Source organism: Capsicum annuum, chromosome 11, assembly GCF_002878395.1.
Source record: "Capsicum annuum cultivar UCD-10X-F1 chromosome 11, UCD10Xv1.1, whole genome shotgun sequence".
Taxonomy (NCBI): domain Eukaryota; kingdom Viridiplantae; phylum Streptophyta; class Magnoliopsida; order Solanales; family Solanaceae; genus Capsicum; species Capsicum annuum.
The window spans coordinates 43,612,165-43,636,628 of NC_061121.1; the positions used below are offsets into that span (position 1 = coordinate 43,612,165).

The following is a 24,464-nucleotide window of genomic DNA, read 5'->3' on the forward strand; positions in this document are numbered from 1 at the left end:
TGAAATGTGATTTGTGTGAGTTTCTATTTTTGAAAAGTTCAAATGTGTTCAGCTAAAATATAGGAGGGATGATGGAGTGTATGAGTCCACCAAACACAACAGGACCTGGTCCTTAAACTACAAATGCAGTAAACAATAACTGAAGAAGAGATAGTGTAATAAAGTAAAGAACACAAAAGTTTACATGGAAACATTCTTGCTCAAGGGAAGTAAAAACTACGACCTGAAGTAAAACTTTAACACAGTATTTTTACGTGGAAAACATTCGGCTCAAGAAAGGTGTAAAAAATCACGACTTGTACCTCTACAGGATTTAACCCCAACTTCACTATAACTCTTGAGCCTCAACAATCAACAAATTATAAGACTTATTGTGAACTAGGAATTAAAACTTCTAACTCTTACTTCTACAAAACACTAATCTTCCCAAGATAAGTGTTCACAAGTCTTCGAGTTCCTCAACTTGAAGATGTTAATCCTAACTCAGTTTATACTTCACTGAGACTAGAGATTACAATTCAATATGACTCAATGACCAACCTATTACACAAAGTCTATGACTCTAAATAAAGGACCAGGTTGCTCCACTATCTTCTTCAAGTTGTAGAATTGATTTGTTGATTGTTGACTATCCTTTTTAGTGCGTGAGTGAATCACTTGATTGTCGTTTGTTATATTTAAGCCAACTCCTGATGGACTCCTTTAGTTGATGTACTCTTCTATCTTCAATAGGACTCCCAATTAGTTTCACTCACTTTTTGCTGCCATCTCTCTCTCTTCTTGCTTGAATAAGACTCTTCTCTTTTATCTCATAGTCTTTGCAGGACTTCTTGATCAACTCAACTTCTAGATGTTGCACTTATCCTCTCCTTTGCATCTACTTTAGCTAATGTGATAAGTTTTGAAAGTATGTTACTTATCCACTCCTATTTTTACGCAATGTCGTCTTACCAATAGTCTTGCCTGTGACTTGTTCACATATGTGGAATAACTTGCACAACATGTTTCATTCATATGTCCATCATCAAGACTTCATATTCCCTAACACTAACTCTTGTAATAACTTTATCACAAAACAAGTGTGATAACTCTAACACACTTACGACTGACTACATCTAGTCATACATCCTAGGCAACTATACCCAGGATACAACACTTGAAAGAGACGAACAAATACTTGACCAACTTACAAACGACTCAAACAACCAACTCTAGTTGCTTCGACTCAAACTAAGACACGAACAAGCTGCACATTTAGTATTCCTTATAATCAGGAGTAGATTTACAATATAAGACCATATAACCAATAACGCAACACACACAAGACTTAGGATGAGTAAGCTATCAGGTCCCTTGAATGAGTTGTGTTCATGAGCGACTTTTGCTTCTTTAAAGTTCAATCTTGATAGATACAAGAACTAGGTTTTTTTGTGAGTAAATGATACTTATATATGAGACAACAAAATCTATGCGTCTTACTATTGGTTGAGGTTTAGCTCCTCTATAGCCGCGCCACCAACTTTCTACAGAAAATTACAACTTCCAGTTGTAGTCAAGCATGTCATTGTCAAGGAACTTTAACCCAAACCAGGTCCCATAGACTTATAATTGGGTTTCTATCTGGTCCCTTATGGAATAGTTTGCAGATCGTCAAAACCTCAACAGTGTAATATTTTCCGTCTTTTTTATGATGACAAACTATTTTCCCTATCATTAAGGACCACTTACACATGTAACAATTTCCCCATGTTATGAAGCCCATTTTAGTTCCCCCTATATATGGCACCAGGTCCCTCTACAACCAAGAATATTAACTTCCCCCTTTTGGAATCATTAAAAAAGATAAGTGGTAAACCAAGATAATGAAGATACAAACAAGTTAATGCATGACCATTCAGGCTACAGTGACATGAATGATATAGATAAACATAAGGCATGTAGTAGACAAAAATAAGAGAAGACACTTCATTAAAGATAAGATAGTACCAGTTACATTGTAAAGAATAAAAAATAACCAAAATGTGCCACAAAAGACAGAGACAAAGGGGATCGATGATAAAAGAATAGGACATTAATAGGGCTTAGAAGGAACTAATCCTAAGTAGAGAGAGGTTTAGGGGATAGGGACTTAAGAAGTAGATCCATTCGAGCACTCTCTGTAGAATGAGCAATTAAAAACTATTTGGTGAGATCTTTGACCTCAGCTTGGAGACCTAAAACCTCATCAGTAAGTGCAGTGACTTAGCCCTTCAACTCAACATTTTCAGCTCTTAGTCCAGTAGAGGCACCAGGTCTCTCAAATATTATTTGCTGCATGATCTCAGCATCACGTGTGGCCACTACCATTCTCATCTCCTTCAAGTCACCACTCAGGCACTCCTGAACATCTAACAACTCCGACACTTGGGACTTGGCCCCAACTTTCCCTTCCACATAGTCATTCTTAATCAACGTGGTCATAGTGAACATTTGTTTGGCAGTCCCTTGAAATCCTCCCACACATTCGATTTTAAAATGCTTAAAGACCTTAGTGAAGAATTATCCATAAGTAAGTCTATGTTTTCCATTCTTAATATGCAATACCTTGTGCAAATGCTCAAGAATCAGAGCAGGTAGGTTGATCATCTCAAATTTACTAAGAGTTTCCAACAGAAATAGGTCTGCTACAGAGGTGACTATACGTTTCTCTGATCGGGGAAGCAACACTTTGTTAGCAACTGGAATTCTCCTCTTAGAAACTTTTTTCTAACTTTGGTCCTGGATTCTCCACTAACCTTAGAAGTAAACATAAAATAAGGGAGGAGAGCTTATTGAGAACTGACCTGATCCCATCTACAGAAACACCAAGGATCAATCCAAGTACTTTTTTATCCAAAATATCTCAACTCCATGTACAATTACAGTGAGATTTAATGTATCATCAACACATTCTAATATGAAGAAGAGGTCCTTGACTTCTTCTTTATAGACCATCAATGAACGAGTCTCAAAGAGATGCAACTATTCTTGGTGTTCAACATATTTAATAAGCTCAATCATCCTAGGTTCATCATGAATCGTTATGTTAAAGACCCTCTCAGTCCGTACTTTTTGGGATTTGATGATCAAGTTCCTCTCCTCTATAGTGAGACTAAGAGCAGTCTCTTGAATCTTTCTTATTTTTGAGAAGGAACTAGGTTCCTCAACTATTCGACCAGTCCTCTCAGGTTCTTGTGTTACACCTTTAGTACTAGGTCCCTCAGAAACCTCGACCCTTTTTATTTTAACTAAAGTTTGCTTTTTGTTACTGGCACTCTTTGTCTTGGGCACTACAGGTTTCTTAGACTTCAAAAATCCTACTCCCTTACCCTTCCTAAGAGCAGCAACCACAATATCATCATCAGTTTTAGTTTCCTCAATTCTATCTCCCTTCCCTATATCAACTACATTCTCAGGAGGCAAAAAAGGTTTCTCACTTACAACTTTTCTCTTTGCATTTTTCTTCCTAGTAGTGGCCCACTTACTTGCCTTTAATGCATCACTCATTACCTTTTCCTCAGCATCTCGAGTGTTGTAATATCTTAGAACAGGTTTTTCAAAAACTTAATCTTTTTTGGAATAACCTCTTCCCCCTACTCTATTCCAAGAGAGGTTGGCAAAGTCATCTTTTTCCTCATTATCCTAAATAGAAGAATGAACAACTTCCTTAGCCACCCTTATAGATAGTGGGGTACAAACTTATTTGGGACTAGGGGATTTAAAAGGAGAATCAATAGAGAGAGAAAAATAATGGAGAACCTAATGCTAGCTTTGTCAAACTATCGGCTAACCAATCTGCACCATCCTCAACACTACTTGAGGGATTTCCATTCCCTCAGGAAAATCCACTTCAAATAAACTTTCTTATTCCTCAGAATGTTCAACAATTGCAAGGAGAATTGGTCCCTTGGACATTTCAGGTGTGACGCTTGACTCAAGAGGAGGACTAAATAAGGCACTCTTAGGAAGGATAATGGAGAGTGATATGGACATAGATTTTGGATAGAGAAAGATTAATTCATCAATTTTTTGGTCCACACTCAATGAAAATATTTGGGCATCTGTTACTGGAGTTTATTCACTGATGAGTCCTTCGGTGACCAAAGTTATTGAAGGATTTTCTTCTAAAAAAGGGTTTTCAAAGACTGGTAAGGGATTTTTGGAGATTGTTTGACAAGAGAGACATTATCCTTTAAGGGTGTTTGAATTGGAGAGGAAGGTAAAGATATTTGGTGGTAAATAAGGGTTTTGAACTAAAAATACAAAAGAGCAAGATGGACAAGAGGATTTATAATTATTGAAATGGAATTTCACAAAAGTGGTTCATAAATTGATGGATTAGTGAAGATGAAGTAGATAGAGAAGGGTATTTAATGAAGTTTGAAGAGGTGACTTTTGGACTTAAAGTAAAATGACATGCTTGGTCCCTATTGGACACATCATTTCACTTGAGATAATGATATGACAATGATCTAAAGAGAGAAGATAAGAGAGATAAGGAGACATGGAAGGCCATATGACACTTAAGTAGTTATTTTAACATTTTAAACACACAATGTATATAGGTACTAACCTTGTAGCATGGACCAGGTACCTACTTATAAAGTTTCTCATCTTCTTAATTCTGACACGCTGTTTTTTTGGTCTGACTAATTCACCATAGGTATATACCTGTAGAAGGTATGAGATTGAATTAGACTTGTCCACAAACTCACACTGGAATACCTGCCTTCTAATTCTAGCCAAGGTAGTGAGAAAAAATGCAAGTGATTGTACATAAACTCAATTTATTTTCATTAGACCAAGTTTGAGTCTATTCTTCTCAAACTGATCTCTTTGCAATGACTTGGAGATGATATTAACCACTTATTCCTCAGTTTTCCAAACTTTATACAAATTGTTCCTTTTTCTACATTATCTCTTAGGAAGTGATGTCTCACATTAACGTGCTTGGTTTTCTTGTGTTGAACTAGATTTTTGCCATGTTAAGAGCAGTAGTGTTATTACAGAGCAAGGTAATTGAGTTCATAACAATCCCAGAATCTTTAATCTGTTGATTGATCCATAGAAGTTGAGCATAATATAAGGCAACAATAATATATTTAGCTTCAACTATGGATAGAGCCATAAAATTTTGGTTTTTGCTTTCCCAAGAATTTAAACTAGATCCCCGTAAATGAATTATTCCTGGTGTGCTTTTCCAGTCCACCAAGTACCTTGTATAATCTGCATCAGCATAGCTGGTTTGGTCAAAAGAGCCACCTGAAAGGTAATGCAGAACTAGGTACCCTGTACCCTTCGGATACCTCAGAATTCTCTTAGCTTTCTTTAGGTGAGACTCCTTTGGACATGCTTGGAATCTTGTGCATATTCCAATACTAAACACAATATCAGGTTTGCTAGCTATTAGGTATAGAAGGGCTTTAATGATTCCTCTATACATTGTTTCATTCAACTTAGGTCCTGATTGATTAATGTCCAGCTTAAAGTTAGTTCCTATAGCAGTTCTAATAGGCTTGACATCATTTATGTGGAATTTGCTTAGTAGTTCCTTGATGTATTTTTCTTGGATGATCATAGTTCCTGCATGAGTCTGTTTTATCTATAGTCCCAAGAAGAAATTGAGCTTTCCTATCCTACTTATATTAAATTCACTTCCCATAAGCTTGACAAAATCTTTGCACAGAGTATCTGAAGTAGCTCAAAAATAATGTCATCCACTTAAACTTGAACTATCAACAGGTTTGTTTTTCTTGACTTCAAGAAAAGGGTGTTATCAATTTTCCCTCTCTTGAACCCATTCTCAAGAAGAAACTTAGAGAGTCTTTTGTACCAAGCTTTGGGATCTTGCTTTAAACTATATAGAGATTTTTCAAGTTACATAACATGATTAGTGTGATCAATATCTTCAAACCCAGGGGGTTGTTTCATACATACCTCTTCTTTTAAGTACCTATTCAAGAAGGCACTCTTGACATTCATTTGAATGGATTAAACTCTATGCAAGCAGCAAAGGTAATAAGGATTCTGATTGCTTCCATTCTTGTAATAGGGTCAAGGTTTTATCATAATCTATACCTTTCTCTTAATTGTATCTTTGAACTACTAATATGGCCTTATTTTTTAGAATGGTTCCATGGTCATCCTTCTTATTCCTGTAGACCCACCTGATCCTTATGACAGATATATCTGTAGGTCCAGAAACTAAGTACCATACTTTACTTATGTGAAAATTATTTAGTTCTTCTTGATAATAATCACCCAATCAGTATCCTTTAATACTTCTTTGGCATTCTTAGGTTCAATGGTGGAAATAAAATTTGATAAGGTAGCTTGATTTCTTACCTTAGATCTGTTTTGTATCCCAGAGTCCAAAGGTTATGTGAGATTATCTAGAGGATGAGATAACTTGTGCATCCAATTAGATTATCTAATGCTTGACTCTGACTAATTAGGGCTAGGTTTCTCACTTGCCTGATTATTAGGATGCTGAGAGAGCGAGCCTGTATTGTCATGATTAGTATCTGAAAGATCTGGCCCCTCATTAGATTTGGCATCTTTATCTCCACGACTTTCACTATTTTGATTGTCATCATTCTTTTTATTTCTTTGTTCTTTGTTTCCTTCAACATTAAGGAGTTTTTTTGAAACTGTAGAAGCTCCTCCAGTTTAGCATCATCCTTGTACCCTAGATCCTTCATGCTTCCTAATTTATCAAAAATTAAATTAATACTTTCTTCTACACACAGGGTCTTTTGGTGGAAGATCTTACATGCTTTGTTGGTTGATAAATACACAAAAAAACTCTCTCACAACTTTTGCGATCAAACTTTCCAAGATCATCTTTGTTATTGTTTAAGATAAAGAAATTTCATCCAAAAGCCCTTAGGTACACAAGCTTGGGTTTTTTTGTTTTTTATTAGTTCATAGGGAGTCTTGTTCAGCATAGATCTTATTAGGTATTTATTAGTTACATAGCAAGTAGTGTTGACTACTTCAGCCCAGAAATTTTAGGAAGGTTAGAGTCTATCAGCATTATTCTGGAAATATCAACAAGTGTCCTACTTTTTCTTTCCACAACTCCATTTCTATGTGAGGGTCCTAGGTGTTGAGAAGTTGTAACTGATTCCATGCTCTCCACAAAACTGATCCATCTTATATTTTCTAACTTAGTCCCATGATCTTATGTTATCTCTACAACCTTGGAGTTATACTTCACTTGAATTTTCTTGACAAGAGAGATAAATGATTCAAAAGTTTCATCATTGAACCTCAGGAATATAGTCTAGGTGAATCTTGAAATGTCATCCACAATTACAAAAATATACCTATTTCCTCCTCTGATTTAAACCTTAATAGGTCCACACAAATTCATGTGCAACAATTCTAGAGGCCAGAAAGTGCTGATATGCTTCTTCCATTTGAATGAGGACCTTGTCTATTTTTCTCTCACACAGACATCATAAACCTTATCATCTGCAAATTTAACTTTGGGAATTCTATAGACTAGATCCCAAGCAACCAGTTTGTTTAGCATTGATGAGCTCACCTATTCTAGTATTTGATGAAACTATTCAATGCTATCATTTTGCGCACTAATACATATGCTCATTACCTAAAACTGAGCTAAGATCTACTAGATACATGTTCTTGCACCTTTTGATATCAGAACTACTTCACCTGAATTGAGACTAGTTACAGTGCATCCATTTTACATAAACTTGTCTTTATTTTCTTTGTCATAGACCCATGACACACTTAGGAGGCTGTACTTTAATCCATTGATAAAGTACACATTTTAATTACATGATTTGGTGATTTTCCAATCTTCCGACACCTTATATTTCCCCTTTTCCATTCCAAAGGAGACACTTCCACCATGAAATGCCTTGAGTAATAGGAAGTCTTCTGTTCTTCCTGTAATATGCTTGGAGCATTTACTACCCATGAACTAAAACTAACAGCTTCCTATTCCTCTCACCTACATTAGCAATCACTTGTTAGACTTAGGAACCCATTTGAGTCTAAGTTCTTAATATGAAGATTAAAAGAGTGATCAAGGACCTTTTGGTTCAGTTGGGTAGTCTTGAATGAAAGTTTTCTACACAAGTACCTTGTCCCAGTACCTTGGACCATAATTCCTATCAGACTTGTTCTTCTCATGATTATACACCTTTAGCTCAACCTTCTTTCTAGACTCACTGTCCCTCTTCAAATGCCTATTTCTACCACAATTGTCAGAAACAGAGACATACTTGCTATGAGGGTTATAAGAAAGGTTGATATTTACTCTTCCTAGGCTTTGTATTCCATTTTATCTTTGATTTTTCAGACTGGACAATAGTTTGGAGAAGGAAGTCCATTTAAGTGATTTAAGGAGGTCTTCTTTGACTTAGATCAGGTCCCTTTCTAGCTGGGAATTTCCACTTAAGAAGGCTGCAAGAATTTTTTCAGACTTTTTTGAACTCTCCTCAAGTTTTAACTGTAAACTACTGGCTTCCCCTCTACCCTTAGATTGATCTATAGAGAAACTCAACATCTCTTCCTTAAGATCATTATTTTTTTTAACAATATAATTAATTATTCTCCCAACCCCAACACTTTGACAACAAAAGACATTATTTCATTTTTAGACACTTCAAGGGTTTCATTCCATAGACCCTTCTCATTAGTAAGGTCAACAAAGAAATCTATCAAGGCACTTGCTAGACCCTTGACTCTCTTTAGAGAGTAATTATTAAGATTTAGTTTGATATCAAGAAGAGATACCTCTTCATCATCGGACATGGCCATGAAATCAAAGAGTGATTAAAAGTTACCATCTAAATCTTAAATCACCATCATTGTAAAGTCTTCAGGGAGTTGAGAATCATCAAAATCATAAGATGAGTCTACCCAGGATGCTAAGGCTTTCTTACCAACATAGTTTGTAGTTGCTCTTCTTCTGACTTTGTCTGAACCCGGTCCTTCTACTTTTCTTAATCTAGTATAGCCCTTCCATAGTACTTGTGTTCTACCTTGTGCATTGGGCAATCCCTGATAAAGTGGCCAGCTTTTCCATACTTATGACACAAGCCATTTCCTGTAGCTAATCTTTTAGAGTTCCTTCTTTCAAATTCTACATTTCTCCGTATAATCTTGAGAAATCTCTTAGTTATGTAAGCTACAGCCTCATATCTTCACATTCTTCACCTTTGGATGTTTTGAGTGCCAAAGTCATCTCTTTATTGGGTTCTTTCTAGTTCTACTCCTACTACTTCTTCATTTCATAGGTTTTTAGATTTCCTACTTTACTCTCTTAAGAATACTAAGCACTGTTCTCACTTGCTTGGTAGGCTTGATGTCCTCACCTAGACTATGTATCTTATTAGTATTGGATGTAAACCTTGTATGCATATCTTGAATAGTTTGTCCCTCCTTCATGGTAAAGGTTTCATACTGAGTGGTAAGCATGTCAACCTTCGACTTCTTTACTTTACTAGTGCCCTCATGAGTAGTTTTCAAAAATCCCATATCTCCTTAGCAGATTTGCAAGAAAATATCTTGTTGTACTCATCAAGTCTTATGCCACAAATTAGTAACTTATTTGCCTTGTAGTTCTTTTCAATCTTCTTATGATCATCTTCATCATATTCTCTTTAAATTTTGGGAATTAGTCTTGTGACCTCCCCTTCTTTCACTTATCTCATAGGAATATATGGACCATCCAGGATAACAACCATCAGTGCATTGCCATCCACCATTACATAATCATACATTCTTATTTTCCACCAACTATAATATTAGCCATTAAATCTTGGGGGTCCGGTGGTGGACTGACCCTTTTCTAGATTCGGTGGATCAGCTATTTTTGAGTTGGATCTTCTCTAGGTGTAACCTTTTAGAGAGATCTAGATTTGATACCAATTAATAGGGTGTGTGAGTCCACCGAGCACAACAAAACCTAGTGCTAAACTATAAATACAATAAACAATAACTAAAGAAAAGATAGTGCAATAAAGTAAAGAACATAGAAGTGTATGTGGAAACTTCTTTGCTCAAGGAAAGTAAAAACCACGACCTACTATCAGGATTTCCAAACTTTACTCTTCTTTAAACCACTAAGTAATTACACAAGAACAACAACAAACCCATTGTATTCCCACATAATGGGGTCTGGGAAGGGTAAGATATACCCAGTCTATACCACTACCTCTGAAGAAGTAGAAAGGTTGTTTTCGATAGACCCCCAGTTTAAGACAAGGAATAATAATCAAATCCATAATAAAGCATGGAACAAGAAGACATAACATAAATACGACACCCACAAGTAGTAGTAACCAAAGAAAAGTAAACAAAATCATAATAGAGCATGAAATAAGGTGTCTTAGCAAGAATAATATACCCACCAAGTAATACCCTACACTAGCGACCCAAACTGACACTAGCCTTCTATCCTAATTTGCATCCTTCAGATCTTCCTATCTAGGGTCATGTCCTCAGTAAGCTATAACTGCTCTATTTCCCACCTAATCACCTCTTTCCAGTACTTCTTCGGCCTAACCCTTCCCTACCTAAAACCATCCAAAGCTATCCTCTCATACCTACAAACTGGGGTATCCGTGCCCCTCCTCATTACATATTCGAACCATCTCAGTCAGACTTTACGCATCTTGTCCTCCACCGAAGTCACTCCAACCTTCTCTTCGATAGTCTTATTCCAAACTCTATCACCCCTAGCTATCCCACACATCCAACGTAACATCTGCATTTACGCCACCTTTATTTTTTGAATATGGGAGTTCTTGACTGGCCAACACTCTACTTCATATAACATGGCCGGACGGACTGCCACCCTGTAGAATTTGCCTTTAAGCTTAGGTGGCACCTTCTTGTCACACAAAACCCTCAATGTGAGCTTTCACTTTATCTATCCCGCCCCAATACAGTGTGAGACATCCTTTTCAATCTCACCATTCCCCTAAATCATGGACCCGAGATACTTGAAACTATCTCTCCTACAAACTCCTATAACCACTAACTCTTGTAATAACTCTATTACAAGACAAGTATGATAACTCTAACACACTTACAACTGACTAAATATAGCCACAGATCCTAGGCAACTTGTAATACCCTGTACTTTTTCCTAACTAATTTTATCTCAAGAATGTCTAGTATTATCTTATAAATAGAATGATGGTTATTCCATGAGAAATTTTCAAGATTTTCACTTTTTCATGTGGTAAATTCAATAACCTTTCCATCGATATAAGATTCACCCAAATCTGATTACTGGGTCAGAAGTTACAACTATTTAAGGTTCATATCGTAAAACAGCACCATATTAGTCAATGGCGCGCTGCACCACAAGAGGAAATGGAATTTGGTAAATTCCAATGGGGGTTCGCGATTATGGCGCGTTTCTCCAGGGCCTAAATTTACAATTGTCCATTTTCCAGTGTCTCAGCGCGATTTCCCTCGCATCGCGCCAAAGTTCTAGGTCACAAAGAAAGTGGCAACGTGATGGCCCCACATCGCGCCATCCCTCAATTTCCCAATTGTCAAAATCTAATGACAGGACGATAGTACCGCATTGCTCCAAGGGTCCAATTCAAGAAATTTTCACTGAAATTAAATGACGCATCCAGGGTTAAAAGGGTCAACTTCCCACCCCTATTTAAGCCCTTTAACACGTGATTCAGCTACTTTTTACCCCAAATATACTAGTTTCTCTCAAGTTTCTCTTAAGAAGAAGCTAGGGTTTTCATAGAATATCTAATTTCAAGAAATTCTCACTGTCAATCTTCACGAAATCACAAACTAAGGTATGCATAGTGTTCATTCATGGACTCCTTTCGTCCATGAAGCCTAAGAATCCCTTTTCTAAATTCAAGTTTATGGATTTTCTTATGAATTTCATGATTGGGATGCTCTTGTTCATATGGATAATGAGAAAGTAAATTCTACTCCATGTTGGGTAATAAATTCGATGTGGGTTAAATTAGTATTGATATAGATTCATGCAAACCTATGACTAAACCCTTAATGATGAAATTAGAATTAAACCATGATGTTTAATTATTGTACAATGATGTTTACATGTACCATGCCTATAATATGCTTGATTAAATGCCTAGATGAAGGAAAAGTGCCTAACTTGCATGATACCATGAAATCCCTATGTATGTACAAGTTATGCCTATCACATGTTTTGATGAAATGCTTCTATAAATGTATTATGGATTATGATGTTGGTTATATGTTCAAGTAAGTTATGCTTGGTAAGTTTCCTTCTATCGAGTCCTGGGGGTACTCATACCCGAAACATTAGCTGTGTGCCTAGAGTCATGTTATGTTTTCACGATACTCTCAGTCAAGCTATGATCCTTAGACTTCAAACAGTCTTATGATTCAAAAAATCTCCATGATCTCATGAACTTAGTCAGTTGTTAGATATCAGTAGTATTCCATCAGTCAACGAAATTCAGTAACTCAGCTCATGTTCAGTTTAGTAAATCATGTTTAGAGTCTATTCAGATGGGAGTAGGAATTAGCACCGAGTGAACCCAAGGATGAGAACACACACTATTAGATGAGGGTGTGATTCTTAGAAGTCATCCTTGCATTCCAGAACTATGTAGCCAGCATAGGTTAAGACATCAACACTATCAGATAAGGGTTGATAGGGTGGATAAGCACTGTCAGATAAGGGCCCCACTATTCTCATATAGGGGACACTATCAAATGAGGGTTGCCCACAGCTTATCCTTACCGGTGGCGTGGTATTAACACCCTTCCAATTGGGGTTGCAGATTAGACCTCAACTCAGCCATAATGGCGTATCAGGGGCATGTCGGTTAGATAAGTACTTCCCACATTTTCATGTTATACAATCAGGACTGTCAGATATAGTCAATCAGTCTCAGTAATAGAACTCAGATAGTTCTTTTGATTTTAGGACTTTTAGATACAGTCAACTCAGATACAGTATAGAACTCAGATAGTTCCATCAGATGTAGGACTGTCAGATACAGTCACTCATGTTATCAGTTATATTCAAATTTAGTAATCATTTTATCACAGTATTAGGTCAGTTGTTATGTCTCATGCATGTATTCTCACGCTCATGATAGTTAGTCAGTTCTTATTACTGTTCATGCATATGAACCCCATGTATTCAACCTACCTCACATGCATACCAGTACATTTAAAGTACTGACGCATTTGCGCTATGGTATTTTATACCATAGGACACAAGCTTTAGAGCAACAATAGATTTTAAATATACCATAGGATATGCTAAAAGTAGTAAAGCATGTCGGTTTTTGGTTCATAAATCTGAACATCCGGATATTAAGGAAAATATGGTAATTGAATCTGATAATGCTGAATTCTTTGAAAATTTTATACGTATAAAACTAGACATGAACATTTTAGTGGAGGGTCAAAACGACCTCAAGATGAACCAAATGAGAATGTACATAATGATGAGAATCCAAGACGTAGTACATGTCAAAGAACGTCAACTTCATTTGGATCATATTTTGTAACATTTCTCTTTAAAAATGAGCCTCAAACTTTTAAAAAAGTGATATCGTCGTCAGACTCATCTTTTGAAAAGAGGCAGTCAGTAGTGAGATTGATTCAATATTAAGCAACCATACGTGGGAGCTAGTTGATCTTCCTCCAGAAAATAAACATTTAGGTTCTAAATGGAGCTTCAAAAGAAAAATGAAAGCGGATGGTACTATTGAAAAATACAAGGCAAGACTTGTAGTAAAAGGCTTCAAACAGAAAGAAGGCCTTGATTACTTTGATACACGCTCACCAGTAACAAGGATAACGTCGATTTGAATATTAATTGCCTTGGCGGCTGTATATAGTCTCGAAATTCATTAAATGGATATGAAAACTGCATTCCTAAATGGAGAATTAGAGGAAGAAATTTACATAGAACAACCTAAGGATTTTGTGGTTCCAGGAAAAGAGAATAAGGTATGTAAACTTATTAAGTCGTTGTATGGAATAAAGCAAGAACCTAAACAATGACATGCGAAGTTTGACCAAACCATGTTGGCAAATGGGTTCAAGATAAATGAATGTGATAAATGTCTTTACATTAAAGACACTCCAAATTACCAAGTCATTATTTTTTTGTATGTGGATGATATGTTGATCATCAGTAGAGACATTTTTGACATAAATGCTACAAAATGAATGCGTGAGAGAAAATTTGATTGAAAGACCTTGGAGTTGCGGATGTGATCTTAGGAAAAAAAATTCATAGAACTCCATAAGGATTGGCAATGTCAGAGTCTCATTATATCTAAAAGGTACTTGACAAATTCAAGCATATGGAATTTGGTATTGCCAAGACTCCAATGGATGTAAGCTTCGCACTTCGGAAGAATAAAGGTAAAAGTGACTCACAATTAGAGTATGCAAGAGTGTTGGGATGTTTAATGTATATAATAAATTGTACACGACTATACATAGTATGCGTTATTAGTAACTTGAGTCGGTACACGAGTAATCCCAATAAAACTCATTGGATGGCAAAGAAAAGAATCTTGGGCTATCTTAAATACACTCATGACTATGCTTTGCATCCCCGATACTTGAAGGATATAGTGATGCAAATTGGATCACCGGATCGAACAAAGTAAAATCCACAAGTGGATATGTATTTACTATCGGTGGAGGAGCGTCTCTTAGAAATCATCCAAACAGACATGTATTGCCCTCTCTACAATGGAATCTAAATTTATCGTATTGGATAAAGCCGGTGAATAAACAAAATTGCTTCAGAATTTCTTGGAATATATTCCTTATTGGCCCAAACCAGTGGCACCAGTATATATACATTGTGATAGCCAAGAGGCAATTGGTAGGACAGAGAGCATGATGTACAACGGTAAATATTGTTACATAATATGGAGACATAATACCATTAGAGAACTCCTCTCTAGTGAAATTATCACTGTTGACTATGCGAAGTCAAAGGATAATGTGTCGATCCCCTGACAAAAGATCTGTCTAGATAAGGAGTTGAGAGGACATCCTAGGGAATGGGGTTAAGGCCTAGGATAAGTCAACATGGTGGTAACTCTATCTAGAAGACTGGAGATCCCAAGAGCTAGGTTCAAAGAGATCAAACAAAGTTGTGTCTGACAGGTTCAACATTGTCAATAAACGAACTCATTCTCATAATACAGACAATATTTATTAAACAAGGATAAAAGTTAAGGTGAAAAGTCTTTTAATGATTATCTAAATTTGGTAGATTTGACCAAATAGTTTAATCTACAGGATTGAATGTTTAGAAATCACTTATGTGATGGCGAAGTGAAAGTCGCTTAAGGAGAATGTTAGTAAAGGCCTATTCTCTAAGCTCTTATGAAATCGGGACATGTTCATAGCTGAAAAAAGTAAAATTGTGAGAACCATAAACAGTAAAAGATTAGTTGTGTGACATGTGTTGTCTAGGTGTACATTAAAGCTCGACGGTTCAAAGATATCAAATCTACCGATTGACCGAGTGCATTTAATGCATGTTCACTACGGAAAGTTCAAAGGAAAACCTACTTATCCAGATGCAATCAGTCTTTGCTAAATGATCACATATTTGTTTGTAAATTCTTCAAAAGATAGCCATTTCCCATTCATGTGGGGGATTATTGGGTTCAAGGTGTATATGTGAATCAAAAATAGAGGGAAAATAGTGGAGGGAAAGAGAGACATCAAAATGGAAAGTGTACTCTTTTATGAAAAGTTTACTAATTCTCCCACATTTATGGGAGAAGGGAACTTTTAAGTGTTTATAATAAGGAACACTTACTCCACATGGTAAGTGAGGTAAAAACAAGGTGGTGCCTCGCGCCGTCGTCATCATCGCTTGCTCGGCTCGGCTTCGGCTTCGGCTTCGGATTTTTCAATCGATCTATGAGATCTATCTTTTTAGACGAATTTTATGTGAAACTTGTTTTACAAGTGAAATTTTAATCCAAAAATCTGATAGAATTATTTTTCTCTAAGTGCGAACGTATTTTGGACGTCATGCAAATGCATACGCAACGCATCTCAGAGGGATACGATCCTTAGAGGTAAAAGACACACTATTTCGCATTGTAGGGTGATTTGCACGCGCACTTTGATAACCTGCAAGCGTAGGTATAGTACAGATGCTTACTGAAATTTGGATAGTGTCACCTGTGGCTGCAGTTCAGGCGCAGGTCCAGCACAGACTGGGCGTAGGTGACGCGACTGTACTGAATAGGTGTCTTTTTGCTGAACCAATGCATCCTTTCCAAAAGGACACATTAAAGGCAATAAATTCCTGATATATTCCTCAAGTATAGATATAATTTTTTGACAACAAAAACACTCTTTATATCTTCAAAAAAACTCGTTGTGATCATTAGTTGTTGAGTGAGTTCGACGAATCTAACAATTTGAGGTACCGCTATTGTTGGATTGAAAATCATTTTATCCTGGGAGGAAGATTTCAAAACCTTGGGTACAGTGAGAGAAATTATTCCTTAAGGATACTCTATGAAGTCGGGGGCTTGGTTTTACATTTCTGTTTCATCTTATTTCTGAAAAATAACACACTTCTTGGATAGATTATTTTTAATCTTGTGTTGAAGGTGTTAAGGAACTTCATAGGTGTTCTTGTCTTGAGACTTGAACTAGTTTTGAAATCGTTGAGCTCATATACAGATTCTTGTACCCGAAAACATTTAACATAACAATTTTTTTTCTTTAACTAGTCTCTAAATAAGTGCGTTGCACAAATATCCCTTGTCGACAATTATACTATTTATGTTGGAATACAATAGCACCATTTAAACATAATATATTTAAGAAAATATAATCAAAACAAAAGAAAATTTCAGCCGATTTTGATCTTACCAATTTCAAATGACGTTCTGTTCAGTATCTACATCAATATATTCCAGTTCCTCATCTCTGCATAATTTGCTAAAAGACAAATATTATAGCAATTCAATAAAAAGACATAATCAAGAACAAGAATTTACTCTTATAATACATGAAGGAGGTTCATCTTCATCTAATTCAATCATAATTACTTTAGAAAATGTTAGCTAATTAAACAAACAAAAAATAATAATACATGTTAAGAACTATGCAGAGTTTTGTCATTTCAATAATGATCTCCTTAAAGAATTTATGATGAATAATATGGAATGATAGATTCTCTTATAGAGAGGTATTTGACTTGATTCTTTTGAGTACACAAATTGAAGAACCATTGTACACAATAAATTAGAATTCTCCTTTGGTTAAAATAAATATTTTTTTGCATAGATTACTTCTTTGGATGTCCAAAATCAAATTTATTTAGCATATTTAGGGAAACATTACCTTTCTGAGTAATTTTTATAAAATATTTATTGTTTTAAATATACTTTTTATTTATTACCCAGATATACCATATTCAAAAAATATTTACCATCTATAGCAATTATATTATGTATTAAAAGTGAAATATGTATGCAATATAGATGTATTAGAAGTGTATTAAAATATACTATACTTGTTTTGATTAAAAAATGCGATGCATATTAAAAATGAATTACGCATATAATATAGATGTATTACACTATGTACTAAAAGTGAATTATTGATGTAATATAGATGTATAATAAGTTTAAATGTATTATGCTTATTTTGGTTAAAAAAATCTATACTATGTATAAAAAGTGAATTTTAAATGTATTAAAATTATATTACTATAAATGGTAAATATTTTCTAAATATGGTATACTTAGGTAGCTTCCCTATTTTTATATAGTTCATTGTAATCCTAAGTTTAATTTGGTTTTCTAGTATTATAAACAAGGATGTCACATATTTTGTTGCTAAGAATTGTAAGTAGAATAAAATCTGTAGTGGACATTCAATATTTTTCTTCATTAAAGGCATTTGCACGTTCACTCTGGTGTTTTCTGTCTATACAAGAGACCATAACAACATTCACGTAGTGTTGAATACTTGTATTAATTTTAGTTTCAATATGATGCTAGATGTCTGGACTCAGTTTGGTTCAACCATTGCAGCAATCATGCCTGGACCATGTACCAGATCTATTTTCCTCACGAACTTCGTGGTTATATTAGGAGATTTACTGATAAAATTGTGAGTTATTTCTACCATATATATGTACATCGTTTTTCATGAGCATGAGCAAAGCTTACATAGCAATCCAAAGGTATCTGAGCAAGAAGTCGTGCACACAAGCTAATCGCCTCAAAGCCAACACGGTGAAAAATGGTGAATCTCTTGTCCTAACCATGGATGATTACCTGGAGATAATCGATGAATATAAAGGGGAGAAGGTTTGGTTGATTTCAAGCCAACAAGTAGCCAGCACATAGACAATTTCTTTGTATAAGGAGGATGAGAAGAGGTATTTCAAGCTCAAATTTCACAGAAAGAATCGCAAGCTTATCACTAATTCATACTTGAAGTACGTGTTGGATGAAGGGAAGGTGATATCTGTGAGAGAACGACAGAGAAAACTGTACACAAACTATAAGGGAGAGGTAGGTGGTTAGTATAGATACAGGGGAGGGAGGATGTGGAGCGGAGTAGTGTTTGAGCATCCATCTACATTTGATACTCTGGCTATGGATCCAAACAAGAAGAAAGAGATTATGGATGACCTCGAAACATTTAGCAAGTCAAAAGACTATTAAGCAAAGATTGGCAAGGCGTGGAAGCACGGTTATCTTCTTTATGGTCCTCCAGGAACGGGTAAATCAAGAATGATTGCTGCTATGGCTAATCTCTTGCAATATGATGTCTATGATCTTGAACTGACATCGGTTAAGGACAATACCGAGCTAAGAAAGACACTAAATCTATTATTGTGATTGAAGACAGAGATTGTTCCCTTGACCTTACCGGTCAACGGGGGAAGAATACGAAGAAGAAAGACGAGGAAGATAAAGAAAAAAGTGAGGAAGATGCCATCAAGGAGAAGATGAAAAAAGGACTAGAGGTTAAAGAAAAGCAAAGTGAAGTAACTTTATCTGGACTTTTGAACTTCATTGATGGTCTATGGTCCGCTATTGGTGGTGAAAGGCTTATTGTCTTCACCACCAACTATGTGGAAAAGCTTGATCCTGCTCTAATTCGGAGGGGGAGGATGGATAAACATATTGGCCTATCCTACTGTTGCTTTGAGTCATTCAAGGTGCTTGCACATAATTGTCTCGACGCTGTTGAATCTCATGTTTACTTTCCTGAGATTCATGGCTTACTGGAGGAAACTAATATGACTCCTGCTGATATTGCTGAGAATTTGATGCCCAAGTCTTCAAAGAAAAATGCAGACATTTGCTTGGAGAGATTGATTAAAGCCCTTGAAACTGCAAAAGAGGAGGCAAAATTGAAGGCTGAGGAAGAAGAGAGAGCAAATGCAGCTGAAAAGGAGAAGAAGAGAAAGATCAAGAGAAAAGGAATTAATTAACAGCTACTAAAGAAGCCGAGAATATTGATGGCGTAAACGATAAAGATAATGGCGCTAAGGAAAATGATGTTTTTAGCAATGGCTGATTAATACACATATATGAAAGTGTTGGGGTGTATTAGTTTTATGTTTTCTACAATTGGCTTTATTATTTGTTCTAGTAATAACTTTATTTTATGTCTTAGTCTTATAACCTTGTCAAAGTATGGTAATTATGCAAGAAGTTTTCATAGAAATTGAGTTTTTGATTTTGGGGTTCCAGAATTTTTCCACATAGAACAAAGTAAACAGATAGAAATTTGATTGCTAGAATTAACATAAAATCAAGCAAAAAATCCGAGTACATAGTCATAGATTATGAAGATACAAGACAGAAACAGAAATTCAAAGAAAGCCTATAAATCTGAAAAATAGGAAATCTGGGGAACAGATACTTAAAAGCAGTGGCGGATCTACCCTTTGCCGAGGGTTCATCCGAACCCCTTCGGCGAAAAATTATGTTATATATGCATGGTTAAAATAATATTTTATGCATATATATAAGATGTTGAATCTCCTTCAGTTAATTCGTTTGTTCACTTATGAACCCCTTAGTGAATACACTGGCTCCGCCACTGCTTAAAAGGAAATCTTTGTTGGGATATGGGTCTTTTCCCTTTCTATGTGGATAACTAAAACTCAATTTGGACCAACCCACTTTTGCCCATAGGGTATATATATAGATCTTTTTAAGGTCTTATTCACCATCACAAAGAAAGTTTTCAGCAGCCAAAAGAGAGAAAATAGAGCAGATTTTCACCCAAATTTTCAGCCACAGCTGTAAACTTCAAATTGTATTTTTTGCTTCGTTTCTTTTTCGATTGAACTAATTTTTTGACAAATTGTTCCTCTCATCTCAGTATTTGATTAGGAATTGACGGATTTGGATTTGGTGGCCTGTAGCTCCTGTTTTTATCCCTAAACAGTAACTATATTTTTGGTGTTTTTGCTCCTTTTTATTCTCTAATTTTGGTACTATCTTGTTGTGTTGATGCTCGTTATTTGACACTTATTTGGTGGACATTTTAGAGAACAATATTGTAACTCTTGGTGATTATAGTGGAGGTTTGGGTCTCGTGATTTTTTACTCTTCACACCGAAGATTTTCCACGTAAATTTGGTGTCTTATTATTCTTGTCTTGCCATATTTGTGTGGTTGATTTATTTGCTGCCATATTATTTTATTTTTCTTGGGTTTGCTTGTCTCCTCTTGGTTCAAATTAAAAGGAAAAGTTTAGATTTGGGTATTTTTCGCTGCTACCCTATCGGTCACTTTGATAGTAGGCCTTTCCCAAAAAGTGTTATCAGAGCGTTGATTGTTGTTGATTGTCGGTTTGAATGATGGAGGAAGATATAAGAAAAATAGTGTGTTTGAGTGGTAATTATCATACTTGGAAAGGCAAAATGAAAGATCTTCTCTTTGTCAAGAAAATGCATTTACCTATGTTTGTGTCTACTAAACCTCAATCCATGATAGATGAGGATTGAGAATTTGATCACCTACAGGGTTTTGGTTATATTAGACAATGGATTGAAGATAATGTTAGAAACTATATTGTGAATAAGACACATGCAAGAAGTTTATGGGACAAGCTCGAGATACTTTATGCTTCAAAGACTGCAATAACAAGTTGTTCCTACTTAAGCAATTGATGAATATCAGGTATAAAGAGGGCAATTCTATTTCTGATCATATAAATAATTTTTTGGGTGTCCTTGACCAACTGTCTGGAATGAGTGTAAAGTATGATGAAGAAATTTAGGAACTTTGGCGTCTTAATACTCTGTCAGACTCTTGGGAAACTCTTCAAGTTTCTTTGACTAATTCTGCTCCTGGTGGTATTGTGACTATGGAATATGTTAAGAGTGGTGTCTTAAATGATGAGATGAGAAGAAGATCTTAGGCCTCATCTTCTTCATCTTCACACTCTGCTATTTTGGTTACTGAAGAGAGGGGGAGAAACAAGTCTAGAGGTCCGAATGATAGAGATAAAAGTGGAAGCAAGTCGAAGTCTAAATTCAAGAATGTTATATGTGAATATTAAAACAAAAAGGGGCGTATCATGAAATATTGTTATAAGCATAAACGAGATATGAGAAAACAAAAGAAAGAAGATGATAATGAAAATCGTGTTGTTGTTATTACTAATGATGATCTTTTTGTTTCTTGTGGTGAGAATGCCATTAATCTTGTTCGTGATGAATTTAGTTGATTTTTGGATTTTGGTGCTACTTCTCATATTACACCAAAGAAGGAATTATTTTCTTCTTATACTTCAGGTAATTTTGGGATGTTGAAAATGGGCAATAATGATGAAATTAAAGTACTTGGCATTGGCACTGTTTGTTTGGAAAGTAACAAGTATTTCAAACTAGTTCTCCATATGTTCTCTTGATATTAATTTCTGTAGGGAACCTTAATGATGAAGGTTATGTTAACACCCTTGGTGCTGGCCAATGAAAAATTACTAGAGGTTCGATGATTGTGGCTCGAGGTAATAAGTTGTCTAACTTGTACTTATTTTAGGGCTATACTTCTAGAGGTTTGATAAACTTGATGGAGAATGATACTTCATTAGAGTTATGTCATAGAAGGTTGAGTCATATGAGTGAGAAGGGGATTGATAGTTTGGCTAAGAAAAATTTGATTTCTAGAGTGAAACTAGAAAAGTTGAAGATGTGTGTTCATTGCTTAGTCGGTAAACAGAAAAGAGTTTCTTTTCAGAGTTTTCCACCTTCAAGAAAGCTTGATTTACTGGAGTTGGTACATTCTGATTTATGTGGTTCTTTTAAAGTAAGGTCTCATAGTGGTGCACTTTACTTTGTGACTTTTATTGATGATCATTCTCGCAAACTCTGGGTATTTTCTTTAAAGTCCAAGGATTAAGTAATTGATGTTTTCAAGGATTTCTAGGTCTTAGTTGAGAGACATACAGGAAAGAAATTGAAATACAAAATTAAAACAATCCTCTCAGATGATGGTGGTGATCTTTTTGATAGATATTACAGAAAGCAGGGTATTCGGCATCAGAAAACTCCTCCAAAAACTCCTCAGTTTAATAGTTTAGTAGAGAGGATAAACAAAACTCTAGTTGAGAGGGTTAGATGTATGCTTTCAGATGCTAAGCTTCTAGGTTTCTTTTGGGCAGAAGCACTTTATACTGCTGCTTATGTTATTAATTTATCTCCTATCATTGTTTTGGATGGTGATGTCCCATACAGAGTTTGGTCTGGTAAGAATATTTCTTATGATCGTCTTAGAGTCTTGGGTGTAAAGCTTTTATTCATGTTCCTAAAGATGAAAGGTCAAAGTTAGATGTTAAAACTAGGCAGTGTATCTTAATTGGTTATCGTCAAGATGAATTTTGCTATCATTTTTATGATCCAGTTGAGAAGAAACTTGTTAGAATCCATGATGTTGTGTTCTTTGAAGACCAAACAATTGAAGATTTTGACAAAGCTGAGAAGGTGGATTCTTAGAGTAGTGAGGGCCTAGTTAATGTTGATCCAGTTTCTTTGACTAATGCTCCTGAAGAAAATCTTCATGATGATGAAAATCAAGTTAATAATGAAGATGATGATCTTTTCTAGAATAATCAGCATGATGTTGTTGATGCTCCAGTGCAAGTTGATATGGTTGACCAGCAACTAGTTGTCGATGCTCCAGAGAGTTCTCTCAGATGATCTACTAGAAAGAGAATACCTTTATCTCATTTTTTTCCCAATGAGTATTCACTCTTAACTGACGGGGGAGAACCTGAGAGCCTTAATGAGGTCATGAAAAGTGAAGAAAAAGAAAAGTGGTTTGATGCTATGAAAGATGAGATTAAATCTTTGCATGATAATCATACCTTTGATTTGGTTAAGCTGCCTAAAGCAGAAAACCTTTGAAAAATAGGTGGGTTTTTCAGGTAAAACATGAAGATGGTAACCTTGTTCCAAAATACAAGGCTAAATTGGTTGTGAAGGTATTTAACCAAAAAAGGGAGTTGATTTTCATGAGATATTCTAACCGGTTGTGAATAGTCATCCATTTATGTGGTTCTAGGCTTAGCTGCAAGTCTAGATTTAGAGGTTGAGCAAATAGATGTTAAAATTATTTTTCTCCATGGTGACTTAGATGAAGAAATTTATATGGAGTATCCCTAAGGTTTTAAAGTCAAGGGAAAATATAATTATGTTTGCAAATTAAAGAAGAGCTTGTATGGTTTGAAACAAGCTCCTAAGCAGTGGTACGGGAAGTTTGGGTCATTTATGAGTCATTAGGGCTTCAAGAAGACAAGTTCAGACCATTGTGTTTTTCTTCAAACATTCTTTGATGGTGACTTTATTATTGTGTTGTTGTATGTTGATGACATGCTTATTGTTGGTCATAATACTTGAAGGATTCAAAAGTTAAAGCAAGAGTTGAGTAAATATTTTTCTATGAAAGACTTAGGATCAGCAAGGTAGATTCTTGGCATGCAGATTGTCCATGCCGAAAAGGCCAAGAAGTTGTGGTTAGCACAAGAGAAGTATATTTAGAAAGTACTTCGAAGGTTCAATATGGATAAGGCTAAGGTTGTCAGTACACCTTTAGTTATGTACTCAAATTGAGCACAAAGCAGTGTCCTTCCAGTGATGATGAGAAGGAAGATATGAAGAAAGTTTTGTATTCTTCAACCGTTGGTAGTTTGATGTATACAATGGTTTGCATAGGACCGAATAGTGCTTATACTGCTAATGTTGTTAGCTATTTTCTTTATAATCCGGGAAGAGAACATTGGAATGTTGTGAAGTGGATTATGAGATATCTTTGTGGCACTTCTAGTCTGAGTTTGTGTTTTGGTACAGGGAAGCCTACTCTTTGTGGTTATACTAATTTAGATATAGCTGGTGATGTTGATACTTGCAAGTCTACTTCAGGGTATTTGGTTACTTTTGCAAGGGA

At 35.6% G+C, this 24,464-nt stretch overlaps 1 pseudogene; it reads left to right on the plus strand.

Moving 5' to 3' along the window:
• Window positions 1-18,037: 18,037 nt before the first annotated feature.
• On the plus strand, window positions 18,038-19,548 carry LOC107846616 (annotated as a pseudogene).
• Window positions 19,549-24,464: the final 4,916 nt, after the last annotated feature.